Raw genomic sequence first — 20,376 nt, 5'->3', positions numbered from 1 at the left:
TGGACACAACAATAAAAGAAAATGCAAAACACAAAAAGGTCCTAACTCAAACATCCAGGAAATCCAGGATACAAAGAGAAGACCAAACCTAAGGTTTATAGCTAGAGATGAGAATGAAGATTTTCAACTTAAAGGGTCAGTAAATATCTTCAAAAAAATTATAGGAGAAAACTTCCCGAACCTAAAGAACGAGATGACCATGAACATACAAGAAGCCTACAGAACTCCAAATAGACTGGAACAGAAAATAAATTATTCCCAACACATAATAATCAGAACAACAAGTGCACTAAATAAAGATAGAATATTAAAAGCAGTAAGGGGAAATGTCAAATAACATATAAAGGCTGGTCTATTACAATTACACCAGAATTCTCACCAGAGACTATAAAAGCCAGAAGATCCTTGACAGATGTTATACAGATGCTAAGAGAACACAAATGCAAGCACAGGCTACTATACTCAGAAAAACTCTCAATTACTATAGATGGAGAAACCAAAGTATTCCATGACAAAACCAATTTCACACAATGTCTTTCCAGGAATCCAGACCTTCAAAGGATAATAAAGGGAAAATTCCAACACAAGGAGGAAAATTATGACCCAGAAAAAGGAAGAAAGTAATCTTTCAACAAACCTAAAAGAAGATAGCCACAAGAACAGAATCCCAACTCTAACAACACAAATAACAGGAAGCAACAATTGCTTTTCTTTAATATCTCTTCATATCAATGGTCTCAATTCCCCAATAAAAAGATATAGACTAACAGATTGGCTACATAAACCAGACCCAACTTTTGCTGCTTAGAGGAAACCCACCTCAGGGAAAAAGACAGACACTACCTCAGAGTGAAAGGCTGGAAAACAATTTTCCAAGCAAATGTTCTGAGGAAACAAGCTGGAGTAGCCATTCTAATATTGAATAAAATCGACTTCCAACCAAGAGTTATTAAAAAAGACAAAGAGGGGCACTTCATACTCATCAGAGGTAAAATCTTCCAAGATGAACTCGCAATTCTGAACATCTATGCTCCAAATGCAAGGGCATCCACATTCATTAAGGAAACTCCAGTAAAGATCAAACCATGCATAGCACCTCAGACAATAATAGTGGGAGACTTCAACACCACACTTTCATCAATGGATCCTGGAAACAGAAACTAAACAGAGACACATTGAAAATAACAGAAATTATGGAAGAAATTAATTTAACAGGTATCTACAGAATATTTTATCCTAAAACAAAACAATATACCCTCTTCTCAGACAGATTGATAGATCAGTGGAATAGAATTGAAGACCCAGAAATGAACCCACACATTTATGGTCACTTGATCTTTGACAAAGGAGCTAAAACCATCCAGTGGAAAAAACTGGTTGCCTCAACTGGCTGTTATCGTTTAGATGAATGCAAATTGATCCATTCCTATGTCCGTGTACAAAGCTCACATCTAAGAGAATCAAGGAACTCCACATAAAACCAGAGTGACTAAAAATATATAGAGGGGAAATTGGGGAAAAGCCTCGAAGATATGGGCACAGGGGAATAAATTCCTGAACAGGACAACAGTAGCTTGTGCTGTAAGATCGAGAATCAACAAATGGGACCTCATAAAATTGCAAAGCTTCTATAAGACAAAAGACACTGTCAATAAAACAAAAAGGCCACCAACAGATTGGGAAAGGTCTTTACCAATCCTAAATCTGATAGGGGACTAATATCCAATATATACAAAAAAGTCAAGACGCTGGACTCCATAAAATCAAATAACCCCCTTAAGAAATGGAGTACAGAGCTAAACAAAGAATTCTCAACTGAGGAATACCAAATGGCTGAGAAGCACCTGAAAAGAATNTTCAACATCCTTAATCATCGGGGAAATGCAAATAAAAACAACCCTGAGATTCTACCTCACACTAGTCAGAATAGCTAAGATCAAAGTTCAGGTAGAATCTGGGAGGATGTGGAAAAAGAAGAACACTCCTCCATTGCTGGTGGGATTGCAAGCTGGTACAACCACTCTGGAAATTAGTCTGGCATTTTTTCCAGAAAATTGGACATAGTACTACTGAAAGATCTAGCAATAGCTCTCCTGGGTATATACCAAGAAGATATTGCAACTTGTAATATGGACACATGCTCCATTATGTTCACAAAAGCCTTATTTATCATAGCCAGAAGCTGGAAAGAATCCAGATGNCCCTCAACAGAGGAATGGATACAGAATATGTGGTACATTTACACAATGGAGTACTACTCAGCTATTCAAAACAATAAATTTATGAAATTCTTAGCCAAATGGATGGATCTGGAGAATATCACCCTGAGCGAGGTAACCCAATCACAAAAGAACTCAAATAATATGCACTCACTGATAATTGGATATTTGTCCAGACACTTAAAATACCCAAGATACAATGTCCAAAACACTTGAAAATCAAGAAGGAAGACCAAAGTGTGGATACTTAGTTCCTCCCTAGAATAGTGAATAAAATGCCCATGGAGGGAGATGAAGAGACAAAGTTGGGAGGTGAGATGGAAGGAAAGACTATCCAGAGACTGCTCCACCCGGGAATCCATCCCATAAACAGTCACCAAAAGCAGAAAATATTGCATATGCCAGCAAGAATTTGCTGACAGGACACGGATATAGCTTTCTCTTGTGAGACTATGCCAGTTCCTGGCAAATACAGAAGTGGATGGTCTCAGTCATCTATTGGATGGAACATAGAGCCCACAATGGAGGAGCTAGAGTAAGTACACACGGAGCTAAAGGTTTCTGCAACCCTGTAGGAGGAACAACAAGGTGAACTAGCCAGTACCCCCAGAGCTTGTGTCTCTAGCTGCCCATGCAGCAGAAGATGGCCTAGTTGGCCATCATTGGGAGGAGAGGCCCTTTGTCTTGTGAACATTATATGCCCCAGTACAGGGGAATGCCAGGGCCAGGAAGCAGGAGTGGGTGGTTTGGAGAGCAGGGAGAGGGAAGGTATATGGGACTTCCGGGATAGCATTTGAAAAGTAAATGAATAAAATATCTAATAATATCTAATAAAAACATCTAATAAAAATTGTCAATAAAAATGGTGAATTTTGAAATCTTAGCCAAAGAATTAAAGACTCGTGCCTTTAATCCTAGCACCTGGGAGGCAGAGGCAGGTGGATTTCTGAGTTCAAGGCCAGCCTGGTAGTTCCAGGACAGCCATGGCTATACAGACAAACCCTGTCTCAAAAAAACAAAAAAAAAAAAAAACAAAAAATGCATTAAAAAAAGAATTTAAATTGAGTGGAAATGTATTATTAGTTATAGATAGTATGGATATCCTTAATGTATTGTATGAAATGGCTATATTTTTAAAGACATTATATGAAATTTGAATATTAAGTAAAATATTTAGAAAATAGTCACATCTTAATAACAATTCTACTAATTATTAAGACACCATAACAATATATACAATTTCCATCTCTGCATAAAAAACACAAATATGTGTACACACAAAGAAATGATTATAGTTTGTCTATATTTTGCATATTTGTTTTCTAAAATAAACTCCTCTTCATATTTGTTTACCATCCTAATTTAACATGCAATGTGTTATGTCGTTGATAATATCTTGATGAAACTGGACAGAAGTATACCCTTAGGTAATTAAAGTGCATTGTTTTTAAGTTGTAATGTGCATAAATATACCAACCAGTGTTATAAATTTCCAAATAAGTATTATTCCTCATGATATGGGCACATGAAGATTACAAAGGTTCATCTCGGGTGTGCACTTGACAGCCCATGATTACAAGCAGCAGTCCTGAGACACAAATGGAGGCTTTATTATAGACACCCTTAGCCAGATTCAGTCACAAAGGCAAAGGCATTACTGGACAGTTTTTCTCTGCTTTTGATTAGAGACAGAAACCAAAGAATATCTACATAATATTTTGATCTTTTTCCTTATATTTCTCTGTCATTTTTATTCCTGATGTAACAGACAGGAGTGGGGATAAAAGATGGAGGAGCTTTGGTGGAAAAATCTCCATGGTAACAACAGGCTTTTGCCTTTTTTTTTTTTTTTTTTTTATCATTTTTGAGATCTCTCTCCTGATTGGTCCCAAACCTTTTCTCTATTTGCTATGTACACTCAGCCAGTCAGAGTCAACCACAGCTAAAGAAGTCTATTCTCATAAAAATTGTTTCCAGTAATGGTCCTGGTTGTTGTCTAGCTCTCAGCAAGGACCAGGTGCTTGCTGCAGATTGACTGTCAGCTGCTTCTTGGAGAAGGAGGGGTGCTCTGGAAACCTGCAGATGAAAGGGAAAAGAAAACGTCATCGTGGTCAGGTAACTTGCTATGATTCTTCACATGCTCTGAATGAAATTGCTCCTCCTTTCTATTCAAGGTATTTGTTGTTGCTTATGGTCATTTTTTTCATATTTATGATCTATCATTCTGGACTCAGCCTTGGAGTTCTGCTTCATCGATAAGGATGATGTATTATGTCAGCCTTCAGTTTTTGACAGAGGCAGGAGACCTGTTGCTCTATAAAATTTGCTTTGGAGGATCATATCTGTAGAGGATTTTTATATCCGGATAGCAGTTCTCAGGTAACACCATGAGACATTCTGGAACATTCCCTGACATCATCTTACCTATTTTGCCAATGCCCCCTGAGAGTGCTATAACCCTAACACTGAAATTCTCATTTATTATCATTTTGATAACATCAAAGGTCTCAGATATTTCCAATTATATTTCAATCCAAATTCTAAAATCAGGTTTATATTATTTTGGGGATAAGCATAGTCTTATGTTCATACTTACACATATGCACACAACATTTTTAAGCACATTAAAACCACAGATTTTGTACATACTCCAATGAAAAGCTTAACATAACAAAATTTCTATTCTTTTTCTTATTCTTTTTCTTTTGTTTATGACTTTTGAATCTCAACATACTAAGGTTCCCGTTAACCACTATGTTTTCATGAGTCATAGTATGTATATTACTTCAGGAGTATTGCTTTGCCTTAATCACTATTTAGTATTACTGAATAATTTAATTACTGTGTTTCTTAGATATCATCCTGTGGCACTTGTGTGTTCTGTGATAATTTTAAAAATTTTAAGTTTCTTTTCTTGGGCAGAGTTGAGTACCCTCAATCGCATTTAATTTTATCTACATTTTAATATGTGAAAGAATCATTTGATACTAATAGGTTGAATCTGTCGTGTTCTATCATACTTGGACTACATTTAATGTTGGCTAATCATTAGGTTTTAACTAATTAACATTTGTTTAGAACAGAAAATTTTCTTAGCAAAGTCTTTACTGAGTTTATCATCCCCGTTGTCCTGTAGTTAATTATAGGTTTGTGGATTATTAGCCTTATTTTTCTGTCCAACTTCAGTATTCTTTTTGTCTCTCTATAACATAATGTTAAACTTTGAGTATTTATCAGATTTTGGGGCTTATTCAAGAGAAATGAATGTGCATCTGAATAACCAAGCAAGGAATATTAGCTGAAAATTGTTAAAGACAAAGGAGAATTTTCGGGAGGTCTATTGGGTATTGAACAAGTGATGCTTAACAGGTTGACTTGAAAAGATTACAATAGCCTTTGCCTGTTAGTGAAGAAAGTTCACACATATAAAAGCAGATAATCGCTTGGGCCCTCATGTTTTAAATTGTGAATGGACTTGATAGTAATGTATTGCCTTCATAGTAGTTTTCTTCTCCCATTCCTTGGAGAAAGGATTATAAATGAATAAATTCTAATATCAAATTGATTGGTTATATTCCTGGACTGAATAGAAAGGATGGTTCTGTTTCTCAGCATTCTGATAGTTGTGGATGAAGGGCTTGGTTATATAAATATAGGACTAGTCTAAAATATACATTGGGAGAATGCTCATATACCCTCTATAGGTACTACTGTGATACCACTAAATTCAAATTCTAGTCACTTCGAAATTTTGCATGTTTCATGGTTAGACTTGCCTGTCAATATACATTTGCTATCAAGTGCAGTCAAGTTATTTGGGTTTTACAGAGCAATAAATTGTTTATTGGATCAAATTCCATTCTGGTTGATGAAAGTACTGATGTTTATTTCTATGGGCCATTTCTACAACTACTTGTGAAAAACAAAGTCATAGTCTCCAGTGAAGAATCATCTGATATTGGTATTTTAAATGTAATATAAGATAAAATACCTTACATTTGTGCTCACTCTCATAAGATATTATTATATTCCACATCTATTATTTCAGGTGTCCTTTTCTAAATTTTCATTATTTATCTCATCATTGCTCTTTTATTTTTATTTTTATTATACTTGTTTTTACACTCCAGATTTCACCCCCTCCTGGTACTACCTCTGACTGTACCATATCCCATACCTCCTCCCCACCTGCCTTCTATATGAGAATGTCACTACACCCCACATCCCAACAGATACCCCCTCTCCCTGGGACCTCAAGTTTCCTAAGGGTTAGGTGTGTCTTCTGTGACTAAACCCAGATCAAAAAGTGCTCTGCTCTATATGTACTAGTGGACTCATATTAGCTGATGTATGCTGCCTGTTTGGAGATCCAGTATCTGAGAGACCTTGGGGTTCCAGGATAATGGAGACTGCTGGTCCTCTTACAGGTTCACCACTTCCTTAGCTTCTTCCAGCTTTTCCCTAATTGAACCACAAGGGCCAGCAGCCCATTGGTTGGATATAAATTCTGCATCTGACTCTTTCAGCTGCTTTTTGGGTGTTTAGGAGTGCAGTCATGATAGACCCCTTTTTGTGAGCACTCTATAGCCTTAGTAATACTGTCGGGCCTTTGGATCTCCCCTTGAGCTGGATCCCTCAATTTGCCTGTCGCTGGACAATCTTTTACTCAGTCTCTTCTCCATTTTTGTCCCTGTAGTTCTTTCAGAGAGAAAAAAAAATATAGTTCAGAGTTTTTGACTGTGACATGTCAACCTTATCCCTCAACTGATGCCATGCCTTTCTGCTGGATGTGGACGCTACAAGTTCTTTCTCCCTATTATAGGGAATTTTATCTAAGTTCCTTCCCTTTGTGTCCTGGAATCTTCTCACCTCCCAGGTCCCTAGTGCATACTGGAGAATCCTACTACCACATACATAACAAGCTTTACAATTTCCATTTTTTTTTTATCTTGGCCCTTATAGCTTCAATCTTTTTTCCCTCAACATAATATCTGATCAGGTTCCCCTCTTCCCCTCCCCGCCACCTTTCCCATCAAGGACCACCTCTCCCTTCCCTCTACTGTGGTTACTTTCTTTTCCCTCCCAAGTGAGATTGATGCATCCTCACTTAGCCCTTCCACTTGTTAATTTTTTTTTTTTAGTTCTGTGGACAGTATCCTGAGAATTTTGCCCATTTATTTGTGCTCTCACCACCTTTCTTTGTACTAAAAAGATCAAACAGATTTTCAATAATGTTCCAGAGACAATGATGTCAAAAAATGTGCTTTAGCATTCAGTATAACACAGTAGTGTGAAAATCATGTGTCATTTATTTAACATTATCTAATGATCAGAGAATGTTGAGAAAAAGGGGAACTGAAAAGGAAGGAAGAAATATAGCAAAAGATCAAGGTTCTGTTGATTACTCTTTTCCAAATCAAACAGCAGCCATCTTTGTCAATCATCCGTGCCACCTGGTAAATAGAAACCATAGCTGCGTTTGAAGTGTGTTTTCATGGTCTCATTAAATGACAAGAAAGGCAGGAGATTCTTACTCTAGTATCCACATGTTCAAATAATTTATTGTAGGGAAATCACCACTTAAAATGTGTAGTCTTTAAGAGGCTAGAAAATATATGACAAGGACAGGTATTGGAGCTTGGCTGTCATTTATTCTATAAGAAAGTCATCATCCTTGCTGGGTAATGATTTCCTGAGCACAGACAACACTGAACCTAACAAATTATAAGTCCTCTCTCAGTTTTCCCAATAAACGCTTAAGTTACATAGTGTGAATCTTTGAATATTTCACTTTTTGCATTATATGTGTTATTTTATTTATTTAACTTTCAAACAGTATCCCCCTTCTCAGTTTCCCCTTCACAAGCACCCTATCATTTTCCCCTCTCCATGCTTGTATGTGGGTGCTCCGCCATCCACTACCAACACCTGTATCAGCACCTTAACATTTCCCTACACTGGGTCATTGAGCCTCTACAGGACTGAGTTGCTATTCTCCCAGTGATGCCCAATAAAGAAATCATATGCTACATATCCAGCTCAAGCCATGAGCCCTCCAATATATACTCTTTAATTGGTGATTTAGTCCCTGGGAGCTTTGAGGGGTCTGGTTGTTTGATATTCTTTTTCTTCCTATTGAATAGAAAACCCCTTCATCTATGTCAGTCTTTTCCCTAACTTCTAAATATAGGTCCATGTGGTCGCTTCAATGTCTTTAAGCATGCATCCATAGACGGGCAAGCAGTATACATTTATTTTATCACTATGTGGTGGAAAGGGGATTTTTTAAAAATTTCTTTCCTCTGCTTTTGAGATAATAATACAGTTTTATTTCCCCTTTCTCTCTTCTACCCTCCAATACACTCTTTGCTCCTTTTCATATACATTGCTTATTTTCATTTAATTATAACTATATGAATATATCTGAACACATGCACAAATTTATTCCAAAAAAAAAAACACCCATAAGTTCTGTCCATTAGTTTATATGTTTTTAGGGCTGATCATTTTCTGTTGGATAACCAATTGTTGTTGTTGTTTTCCAGAAAATTCTATCTCTTGTTTTCAGCATTACTTTAGTGCTTGAAATATTTTTAAAAATCAACATTCTTAGTGTATCTCCTGCTATTACTAGAAGACATAATCTTACAGAATTGGTCTCATATCATAGATTTTATCATGTTTCTTGACCCTCTTCAACAATTACCAGTGAGATTTAGATGCCAGAGATGTTTTATCAATTAATTTGTTAACTGTGCTCCACTTTGACTCTAAATATTGATTTGTTGTAGTTTTCCACATTAATTTGTTTGATTGTCTAAGGGCCTTTTAAGAAGCCTTTTTCAGATCAGATATGGAATATTTCATTGGAAAAGTATGTGATTATCTAATAAATAATGTTTATTTATTATAGGAATTTTTAGGTAGAAAGTTTATATTCTGATGATATTTTCCCTTGTTAATCTATATTTACAACCCTTTGCATTACTAAATAAATTTCCTTTTCCCTCCCCATTAACTTCATCAGATCATATGAGAACCAGTATGCTCCACACTATTACTCTCTCTATTCTTCACCCAAGTAATTGTCCCTTTTCAATTTTATTGTTCTTGCAGTTACCCTTGTTTGTGAAAACTAGTATGCTCCACCCTATAACTCTTTCTATTCTTCACCCAGGTAACTGTGGTGATTATCCCTTTTTTAATTTTATTGTTCTTCTATTTACCCTTGTATGGGTGTGCTGCTATAAAGGGCTGGACTTTGGAGCCTCCAAAGAGACAAAACAATTTGCATTTGTCACTGATGGTTTACATTACCATCTCTACACTCATTATGAACTTTTCTAGTTGTGTCTCTCTATTATATTACTTTCTATTATTATTCACATTGTATACTTATTCTTTTTTCATCATACTTTCACCAACTGGGACACAGTTAGATTGTTTCATTTTCTGTCTGTTGAGAATATATAACTAGTAAACATAGTCAAGGGAGAAATAATGCCAAAGTCTGTTGAGTACCTTTGGATATTTAACAAGGAGTGATATAAATGTAACTTAAGGTATTTATATTTATATTTTTATAATTCTGGATACTGATTTATAACTAAATTGAACCACTTTCTTATCACAACAACAGTGAGTGATTATTCCCTTTTCCCACATATACCAAAGCATTTGTTGATCATTTTTGTTCATATTTTTCATTCTTACTTGTGTGATATGAAATGTCAAACTTGTGTGGATTTGTATCTCTAAGTGAAACTATTTTCACAGTAGACTAATACAGGGAAATATATTTATTTTCGAGACAGGGTTTCTCTGTATAGTTCTGGCTGTCCTGGAACTCACTTTGTAGACCAGGCTGGCCTCGAACTCAGAAATCCACCTGTCTCTGCCTCCCAAGTGCTAGGTCTAAAGGTGTGTGCCACCACCGCCCGGCTACAGGGGAATTTTGAATGAGTAGTTGTTCAGAATGAAGAAGAGGCAAAAATATGTGATGAAGAAGAGACAAAGTGTGGATTTCTTAAAGGAATAAAAGATGAATATTTGCCAGATTATACCAGGTCATACCAGGGATAATTAAACAATCCAACCATAAGGTAGAAACTAAGTGCCACAGTTTTTTGTTTGTTTGTTTGATTGTTTTTGCTTTTGTTTTAATCTGAGCTTTGACTCCTTGAAATGGAACAAGTCATTTATCACTGGAAATCTGTTAGACATGGAATTTGTAATTAGGTGTGGTTAAAATGTAACAGCATCTTCATTTCTTATGAACTAAAAAATGGATTAAGTGTGTTTTAGTTCTAAGTTTCTGTGGTTCAATGGACCAACTAATCTTCAAGGAAAGCTATTATAAAATAACCTTGTTTAGTTTCAGCTACAGGGACCCAGAAACAAGGACCCCATAGGAAAGTACAAACTGTTAAATGGACATATGAAGATTACAGTAGTGAAAGTGAATAAGTTAGTGTTTTGTGTCATGTGTAAGCATAGAAAATACACTCTTTCCTCTGACCACCTCACAGGCCAAATAAGATCACAGTGACTATACACTCTTGTCAGGATAGTTATCAGATTAAATGTAGACTAAGTTATAGGAGAAGGAAAAGCACCACTATTACCTGAACTGTTCCTCTTTCTTTCTCTGGCCCTTTGTAGATAGATCAAATATTTACTTGAGTAATTATCATAGAAAGAAGAAAACATTGAATATCTGATACATGAGAAGATCTGGACATAGCTATATTGTAATATTCTCTGAGTTGCTTCTCTTGTGAAAGAGCATGAGAAAATAAATGATGATCTGTGGGAAGCCAGAATGCTCTTATAAAGAGAAAGTAAAGGGGAAGGCATATGTGTGCTTTTATTTCCAGGCACAGAGAATCTAATATATTTTCCAGTTTTCCAAGCAATTGGTTTTCCCAGGTATTTCCAGGAGGGATTCAATTTACATCTTAGTAAAGATTGCTATTTCTGTCACTATTTCATTATATATTATGGATATATGTGCAACTCATGTACTTATAACATGACTTGGAGACATGTATATGGCAGAGAAGCACCTAAAGAAGTGTTGAAAATGCTTAGTCATCAGGTCAATACAAATCAAAACTACCCTGTGATTCCATCTCACACCAGTCAGAATAGCTAAGATCAAAAACTCAGGTGACAGCAGATATTGGTAAGGATGTAGAGAAAGGAACACTCCTCCATTGCTGGTGGGATTGCAATCTAGTACAACCACTCTGGAAATCAGTCTTGCAAATACTCAGAAAATTGAGTACTACCTGCGGACTCAGGTATACCACTCCTGTGTATATACCCAGAATATGCTCCAACATGTTATCAGAACACATGCTTCACTATGTTCATAGCAGCCATATTTATAATAGCCAGAAACTGGAAACAACCCAGATTTCCCTCAACACAGGAATAGATAGATAAAATATGGTATATTTATACAATGGAATAATGCTCAGTTATTAAAAACAATATCTTCATGAAATTCACAGGCAAATGGATGGATCTAGAAAATATTCTCCTGAGTTAGGTAACTCAGTTACAGAAGACCACAAATGGTATGTACACAATGATAAGTTGATATCAGGCAAAGAGTGTTAAATATACATACTACAACTCATGGGCCACATGAAGCTCAAGAGGGAGGAAGACCAATGAGTCGATGGATACTTCAGTCCTTTTTAGAAGGGTGAATAAAATTATCAAGGGAAATAGAGTGTGAGAGGAAATTTGGAGGATGAGAAGATGGAGGAGGGAAAATAGGGGAAGAATCAGGTATGGGAAGAAATGGAGGAGATGTACAGAAAGTCAGGAAATTGAACCGATGTGTGTATCATTGGGGGATGGGGAACTGGATGTAGCAAACAGAAAGTCATAGATGCCAACAGGGCAAGAGCTTCCAGGACACCATGTGGATGATATTAGCTGAAATACCATACAAATTCGAGGGAGAACCTGTCAAGACCATATTCAGATGTTAACCATGGGCCCCAGTGTGAGGGATGGGGCTACCCACCCATCACCAAAATTTTAGACAATAATTGCATCTGTAAAAAAGAAATACAGGGACAAAGCATGGAACACATACTGAAGGTTAGACCATCCAGAGTCTAAACCAACTGGGGAACAATCCCATATACATTCACCAAATGCAGACACAATAGTGCTTGCCAAGAAGTGCATGTTGACAAGAGGCTGATATAGCTGTCTCCTGAGAGGCTCTGCCAGATTGTGACCAATACAGAGGTGGATGATTACATGCCACCATCAGACTGAGCATAGGGGCCATAATGGAAGAGTTAAGGGAAGGACTAAGGAGCTGAGGGAGCTTTATATGGCACTAATAGCAGGCAAGGCCCTTGGTCCTGTGCAGGGTTGATGCTCCAGTGCAGAGGAATGCCAGGATGATGGGGCAGAATGAGTGGTTGTGTGGGGGAGCACCCTCATAGAAGCCGGATAAGGGGGGATGGGATAGGGGTTTACAGATGGGAAAAGAGGAAAGGGGATAACATTTGAAATATAAATAAATAAAATATCTAATAAAAATATAAAGGAATCAGAAAGGAACTACAAGTGATTTCTGTGTCACATATATACTTTTCCAATGCATGGTACATAGGAGGAAAAGTTGGGTAATACTTATACTGAATATGAGATAGGCAGATGCCTGTGATCCAGCAGTTGCCACTGTATAAAATGCAACTTTATTGTGCAGAGTAATCTACAGCGTTCAGTTTTATAGAGAAACCTTTGCCTTTTATGTATATATCACTTTGTCTTATCCTAAATAATCTAAGAAGGAAGCTGTATCTAGAAATAGGAGTATTTCCTCCCACTTTAATTTCACAAACATTTTGAAAAATATCCTCTGAAGCTACTCCTTCTTGTCTGTCAGAATATCTTACCACTATATGTCCCTATATTTCTATGCAACTCAAATCTAGCTTCATGTCACCTTAAGAAAAGGCTTGAGTATGTTAGCAAAGGAACTCCCTAAATGTGAGCTCATCAGTGTACCTCTGGGGGTGTCACAATTTGTGCTGTATAATGACTTTGTGGTTCAACCTTTGCATCACATTATAAACAGTAAAATAAATAGCCCATTTCCTGTGTTTCATAAGTTAGCACAATAAAGTTATTTGTTACTCAGAGAGAATATGAGTGAAATTGTACATAGATTTTTTGCAAATGTTAAGTGGTAGGTAAAGTATTTTTTGTATATCTGCTATTGAAAAATATTTTAAAATTATTTTGTGTATTTTTTTGGTATTTTAATAGTTTTTCATATAAATTTTTCTACTATCCCTCCCAAATAATATATTGATTCTCTTCAAAGTTCATGCAAATTTCACTCAATAAATATATATATTCATTCAATATATATATATATATATATATATATATATATATATATATATATATATCACCTAATCTTCCCCGCTCCCCCTGCTTCTATGAGTGTGTTCTGTCAACCACCATCCCACACACACCTCTCTCCCCTCAAATTCCCCTACATTGGGCATTGAGCCTTTACAGGACCAAGGGCCTCTCCTCCCAATGATGCCCAACAAGGCCATCCTCTGCTACATTGTATTATATATGCATTTTCATACCTAAATTATATATGATAAATATACATTGTCAGTTGTGTGAATGGATTGTCATAACCTTTTGTTAACCTTTTGTTATGACCATCCATATATTAATGAATATCTGGAAAACCCAGGGCCTCAAAATCAGTATAGTATTTCAGACACCTAAAGAGATATGAGATCATGAGATAAACTTCTAAAAGAAAGAGCATTGCAGTTTGTTATCTAACAAAAACATGGGCATCACTAAAATCACACATGCATCTAGTCTTCCCCCCTCCCCTTGTTTCTATGAGGGTGTCCTGCCACCCACTAACCCACTCCCACCACTCTGCCCTCGCATTCACCTACACCTGAGCACTGAGCCCTTACAGGACCAAGGGCCTCTCCTCCCATTGATGCCTGACAAGGCCATCTTCTGCCACATTGCAGCTGGAGCCATGGTCCTTCCATTTGTACTCCTTGGTTGGTGGTTAAGTCCCTGGGATCTCTGTGGGGTCTGGTTGGTTGATATTATTGTTAATTCTATGACATTGCAAATCCCTTGAGTTCCTTCAGTCCTTTCTCTAACTTGTCCTTTGAGGGACCTCATGAGGACCCCAAATAATTCTTACTATTATTTTGTGTTATTCATTTAGTAATAATTGAATAATTGAATTCTTTAATTATTATTTGGGAGCATATGCTACTTCAAACTAAAATAAATTTTCAACCATTAAAAATAACACATCATGTGGAATGCAAAATACAAACCATGGTATACATTTGAAACTGTTAATACAAATTACTGCTTCTCAAAAACAAAAAAAAAATTAGGGATAATTGGAAACTATATTCAGTACAGGAGTGTACTTTGTTGGAAGGTTGGTTCACTCGTGATATCGAGGGTATAAGAGTCTCAGGTGATCATTGTCTTCAGCCACATATGTGCTTCCCAGAGGGGAACAGCTGAAACCCAATCATGACTCTTATAATTTCAGTCAAATATGTAAAATATAAAGTTAAAAATGAGCATATTTAAAAAAGTTAAAAATGCCTTTACATGGAGGCTTCAGATTTGGGGTGGAAGAAACTTTCAGTAATTGTTGGCAATTGATGAAATGGTTGCAGAGAGAAAGTAGTATTTTTTAGGAAAGATTAGCAACAGAGGACTTATGCTCCTGTAGAACTCTCTGCACCTGAGCACATATCAACAGTGCTAATTTGGCTGAGTTTGTATTAAAAAGTGATCAAATTATGTGGCAGTGGATTATTAGCTAGTGACATTATGTATAACCTTAATATATTGTATGTAAAGTTTGTATTTTTAACACATCATATGACATATCAATATTAAGATAAATGTTTAGAAAATAATGACATCTTAGAAACAATTCTATAAATTCTCAAATGGACACCATGCTCATACATACAACATGACTCTCTGAAGATGAAAACACATAGGTATGCACAAAGAAAGAAATTATTGAAGTATGTCTAGATTTTGGATATTACTTTAAAAAAATAAACTCTTCATATTTGTTTACAATTATTATAATTTAACACAGTGTATTATGTGGTAAATAGCTGGACGAAACTGAACGCAATCATGAATTTAGATAACTAAACTGTAATTTTTAAAAATTATAATGTGCTTAAATATGTCAATAAGTGATATAAGTTTCCAAATAAGCATTGCTCCTCGTGATATTGGCACAGGGAGATTACAAAGGTTTACCTCGGGTGTGCACCTGACAGGCCTTTATTACAAGCAGCAGTCCAGAGACACAAATGGAGGTTTTATTATAGACACCCTTAGCCAGATCCAGTCACAAAGGCCCAGACATTACTGTACAATTCTCTCTGCTTTTAATTAAAGCTAGAAACCAAATAATACCTACATAATATTTTGATCTTTCTCCTTATATTACTTCGTCATTTTTATTCCTGATGTAACAGACAGGGAGGAGGGATAAAAGATGGAGGAGCTTTGGTGGAAAAATCTCCATGGTAACAACAGGCTTTTGCCTTTTTTTTTTTTTTTTCATTTTTGAGATCTCTCTCCTGATTGGTCCCAAACGCTTTCTCTATTTCCCTACGTATACGCAGCCAGTCAGAGACAACCACGGCTAAAGAAATCTATTCTCATAAAAAATTTTCCAGTAATGGTCCTGGTTGTTGTCTAGCTCTCAGCAAGGACCAGGTGCTTGCTGCAGATTGACTGTCAGCTGCTTCTTGGAGAAGGAGGGGTGCTCTGGAAACCTGCAGATGAAAGGGAAAAGAAAACGTCATCGTGGTCAGGTAACTTGCTATGATTCTTCACATGCTCTAAATGAAACTGCTCCTCTTTTCTATGCAAGGTATTTGCTGATGCTTATGGTCATTGTTTCATTTTTATGATCTATCTTTCTGGACTCAGCATTGTTGTTCTGCTTCATCTGCAAGGATGGTGTATTAGGTCAGCATTCAACATGTGAGAGAGACAGGAGACCTGTTGCTCCTTAATTTGCTTTAGGGGATCAGATCTGCAGTTGATGTTTATATCAGGACAGCATCTCTCATGTGACGCCATGAGACATTCTGGAACATTCTCTGATATCACCTCACCTACTTTGCTGCCTTCTGAGAATACTATAAACCAAACACTTCAATTCTTATTTGTTGTTATTTTGTTGCCATGAAATTTCTCAGATATTTTACATTACATTTCAATCCTAAGTCTAACATGAGGTTTATGTTGTTGTTGGGAACAAACAGTTCTATGTTCATACTTAGATATCTGCACACATCATTCTTTAAGAACAGCAAAACCAAAGATTTTGTGTATGCTCCAATGAAAATGCTTAACATAACAAAATTTCATTTCTCTTTTTTTTGTCATTGAATCTTAATATACTAAGGTTTGCAGCCACGACCTCGTTTCCATATCTCATAGTCTGTGTGTTTGCTTTGTCTCAATCAGTATTTACTATCACAGAACATTTTTTCAATTATGTTTATTAGATATCATTCTGTGGCTTTAGTGTGTTCTGTGGTAATTTTATAAAATTCAAGTTTCTATTCTTGTGCATTATCTAGGAGCCTGTTGCATTTAATTTTATCTAAATTCTTATATGATAGGGAATCAATGCTAACATTTTCTATCATCCTATATCATTCTTGGGTTATATTTAATGTTCATGTCTCATTAATTTTGAATGTAATAACATTCATTTAAAACAGAAATTGTTCTTAACAAAGTCTTTACCAAGTTTATTATCTCTGTTGTCCTCGTAATTCTGTAGTTACATATAGGGTTGTAGCTCAGTAAATTGTCTTATTGTTCTGTCCAACAACTGTGTTCTGTTTGCTACTATGTAGCTAAAATAATGCTAAACTTTAAGAATTTATTAGATTATTTTGCTCATTCAAGATAAATGAATGTGCATCTGAATAAGCAAGCAGGTAATAATAAATGAAAATGGATAAAGACAGAAATTGTAATAGAATTTTTGGAAGTTTTATTTTCTATTGCACAGGTAATGCCTAACCATTTGACTGGGAAAGATTACGTTTGCCTTTGCCTATTATTGTAGACAGGGCATACATAAATAGAAGAAAATTGTTGAAATTCTAATGTTTTAAATTATGGATTGCAGTGATACAAGTGATTTCCCTTCATAGTGGTTTTGTTATCAGATTTCTTGGAGGAAGTTTTTTATAGGAGTTATAAAATCTTTTATCAAATTTATTGGTTTCATTTGTATTGAATGAAAAGGAAGGTTCTGTTTCTCATTATGCTGAATGTTTTGGATGAGGGGCTTGGATATATAAATATAGGACTTGTCAATTATATACACTCCTTGTGAGATAGCTCACCTATCTTCTGTTGGTACCTCTAATAAATTGCAAACCTAGTCACTTGTGTATTTTGCATGTTTCAAAGTAAAAAATGCCATTTGATTTGAATTTGTCACTAAGTTTAATAAAGATAAGATGATTTTACGTAAAAACAAAGTTCTTCTTGCATTGAATGTTCATTCTCATGAAGACAAGTATCAGTGTGATTTTTTTATGGGTAATTTACAATAATGCTTTTGAAAAAAGAAGACATAGTGTCCAGTGAATAAATATTTGATATTGATGGTTAAATGAATTACCAGGTTAAACAATCCCCTACAATTGTTTCTATTCTCATAAATTATTACTATGTTTCATGTCTATTAATTTCATTTTTCCATTTCTTAATTTTCACCCTTTGCCTCACCTTGTCTTTTACTCAGGAAAAGAAAAATATATCAGATTGTCAATAAAAATTTTCCAGATCCAATGCTATGAAAAAGTGTGTTTTAGGTTTCAGTAAACTAATGAAAGGTGAAAATTGTGAGTCATTTATTTACCACTATCTAATGCTCAGAGAATCTTGAGAAATGAGAAAGCCGAAAGCAAAGAAGAGGTATAGGAGTAGATCAAGGTGTTGTCTATTTCTATTTCTAGATATTTTCTTTATTTACATTTCAAATGCTATCCCAAAAGTTCCCTATACCCTCCCCCTGCCCCTGCTCCCCTACCCACCTTCTCCCACTTCTTGGTGCTGGCATTCACCTGTGCTGGGTCATATAAAGTTTGCAAGACCAAGGGACCTCTATTCCCAATGATGGCCAACTAGGCCATCTTCTGCTACATATGCAGCTAGAGACACGAGCTCAGGGGTACTGGTTAGTTCATATTGTTGTTCCACCAGTAGGGTTGCAGTCCCCTTCAGCTCCTTGGGTACTTTCTCTAGCTCCTCCATTGGGGACCCTGTGATCGATCTAATAGCTGACTGTGAGCATCCACTTCTGTGTTTGCCTGGCACTAGCATAGCCTCATAAGAGGCCGACATATCAGGGTCCCTTCAGCAGAATCTTGCTGACATATGCATTAGTATCTGGGTTTGGTAGCTGATGATGGGATGGATCCCCGGATGGGGTAGTCTCTGGACAGTCCATCCTTTCATATTAGCTCTAAATTTTGTGTCTGTACCTATATCCTTTCATGGGTATTTTTTTCCTTATTCCAAGTAGGTTTGACAAGTTTTATTCTATGATTTTGTTTAAATTTTTGCAGGTCCTATGTGCTGGGAATCTTTGCTCTTCCATTCCTATTATTTTTAGATTAGGTCTTTTTATTGTGTCCTGGATATTTTGGATGTCTGGGTATAGTTTTGCTTGTTTTGTTTTGTTTTAATTTTCTTTGACAGTTGTGTCAATATTTACTAAGATATATTCTATATCTGAGATTCTTTTTTCTATCCCTTATAATATGTTGGTGATGCTTAAAGCTGTAATTTCTGACCTTTTCCCTAGGTTTTCTATTTCCAGACTTGCCTTCATTTCTTCATTATTTCTACTTTGACATTTATGTCTTGGACAGATTTATTCATTTCCTTTACTTTTTTATGTGTTTTCCTTTCCTCTTTAATGGATGTATTTGTGACCTCTTTATAATCCTCTACTTGTTCACCTGCATTTTCCTGTATTTCTTTCAGTGAGTTATTTATATCCTCCTTGAAGGACTCTATTACCTTCATGAGATTGCATTTTAGGTGAGCTTCCTTATTTTCCCTTGTGTTGGTATGGGGCACTGGTCTGCGCACAGACAGACTGGTCTCCAGTTGAGCATATGGTGAATCAATCTTTTTGAGTTTTCACCTGTTTGGGCTGTAGCTCATATAAAACGCAAGTACATATCTATGGTGACAAAAACATATTTCTGTCTACCAAATTGGGGAATATGGGTGACATCAATTCGCCATAAGGCATTGGACTTAAGGCATTGGGGGTGGGTACTCATCATCTGTAAAGCTGGGGTGGTAATGAGGGATGCACAAGAGGAGCTTGTTTTTATTATCCTTTGAAGTTGAGCAAGTGGAATGTGGGGGAAGCGGGCAAGAAGCCCTTTTATATTTCTGTGTGTGGATGAATGAAATTGATCTCCTTGTTCAGTGGAGGTCAATAATGTCCTTGTCTAGGCAGTTTGGTCAGCATTTCCCTCAGATATAGGACCTTGATCTTTGGGTTCATCTGACTGAGGGGGCTCAGGAGCTGTGTTGCTATCAGACTTTCCTATTTTAGATGGCCCTATGCACTGCCTAATTGCAGCTATGATTTGCAAAAAAATCACAGGAGGGTACTTTTCCTTCTCAGATATCTTTGTTTTTGATGAAACTACTCTGATCCATGAGTCTGGGCTATAATTATTATCATTGGCCATGCATGGTGCTATCTGAAGGACTTCCTTTCAAAACAAGGAAGCTTGTTTGTTACCTATCTTTATTCCTCAGTGTTTTAGTAGGGCATGCATTTCCCTGGCCTGGGGTTATTTATTTATTTATTTATTTATTTATTTATTTATTTATTTATGTTTATGTGATGGAGAGTTGCCCATAATATAAAAGAGGAGAAGTGCTTGTCCAATGGGAACGTTCGCTTGGACATTGTGACTCTGGGGGATTCTACAGAGGTACGAAATGCTAAGCCTTCCTGCAGATTTAAGAACTGGCAGCCACTGTGGCTTTTAAGTGGCTACTGCATTACCAGGTT

The sequence above is a fragment of the Mus pahari genome, chromosome 1, assembly GCF_900095145.1.
Source record: "Mus pahari chromosome 1, PAHARI_EIJ_v1.1, whole genome shotgun sequence".
Taxonomy (NCBI): Eukaryota; Metazoa; Chordata; class Mammalia; order Rodentia; family Muridae; genus Mus; species Mus pahari.
The sequence above is the reverse complement of the archived record's forward strand: the minus strand, read 5'-3'. Positions refer to the sequence as shown.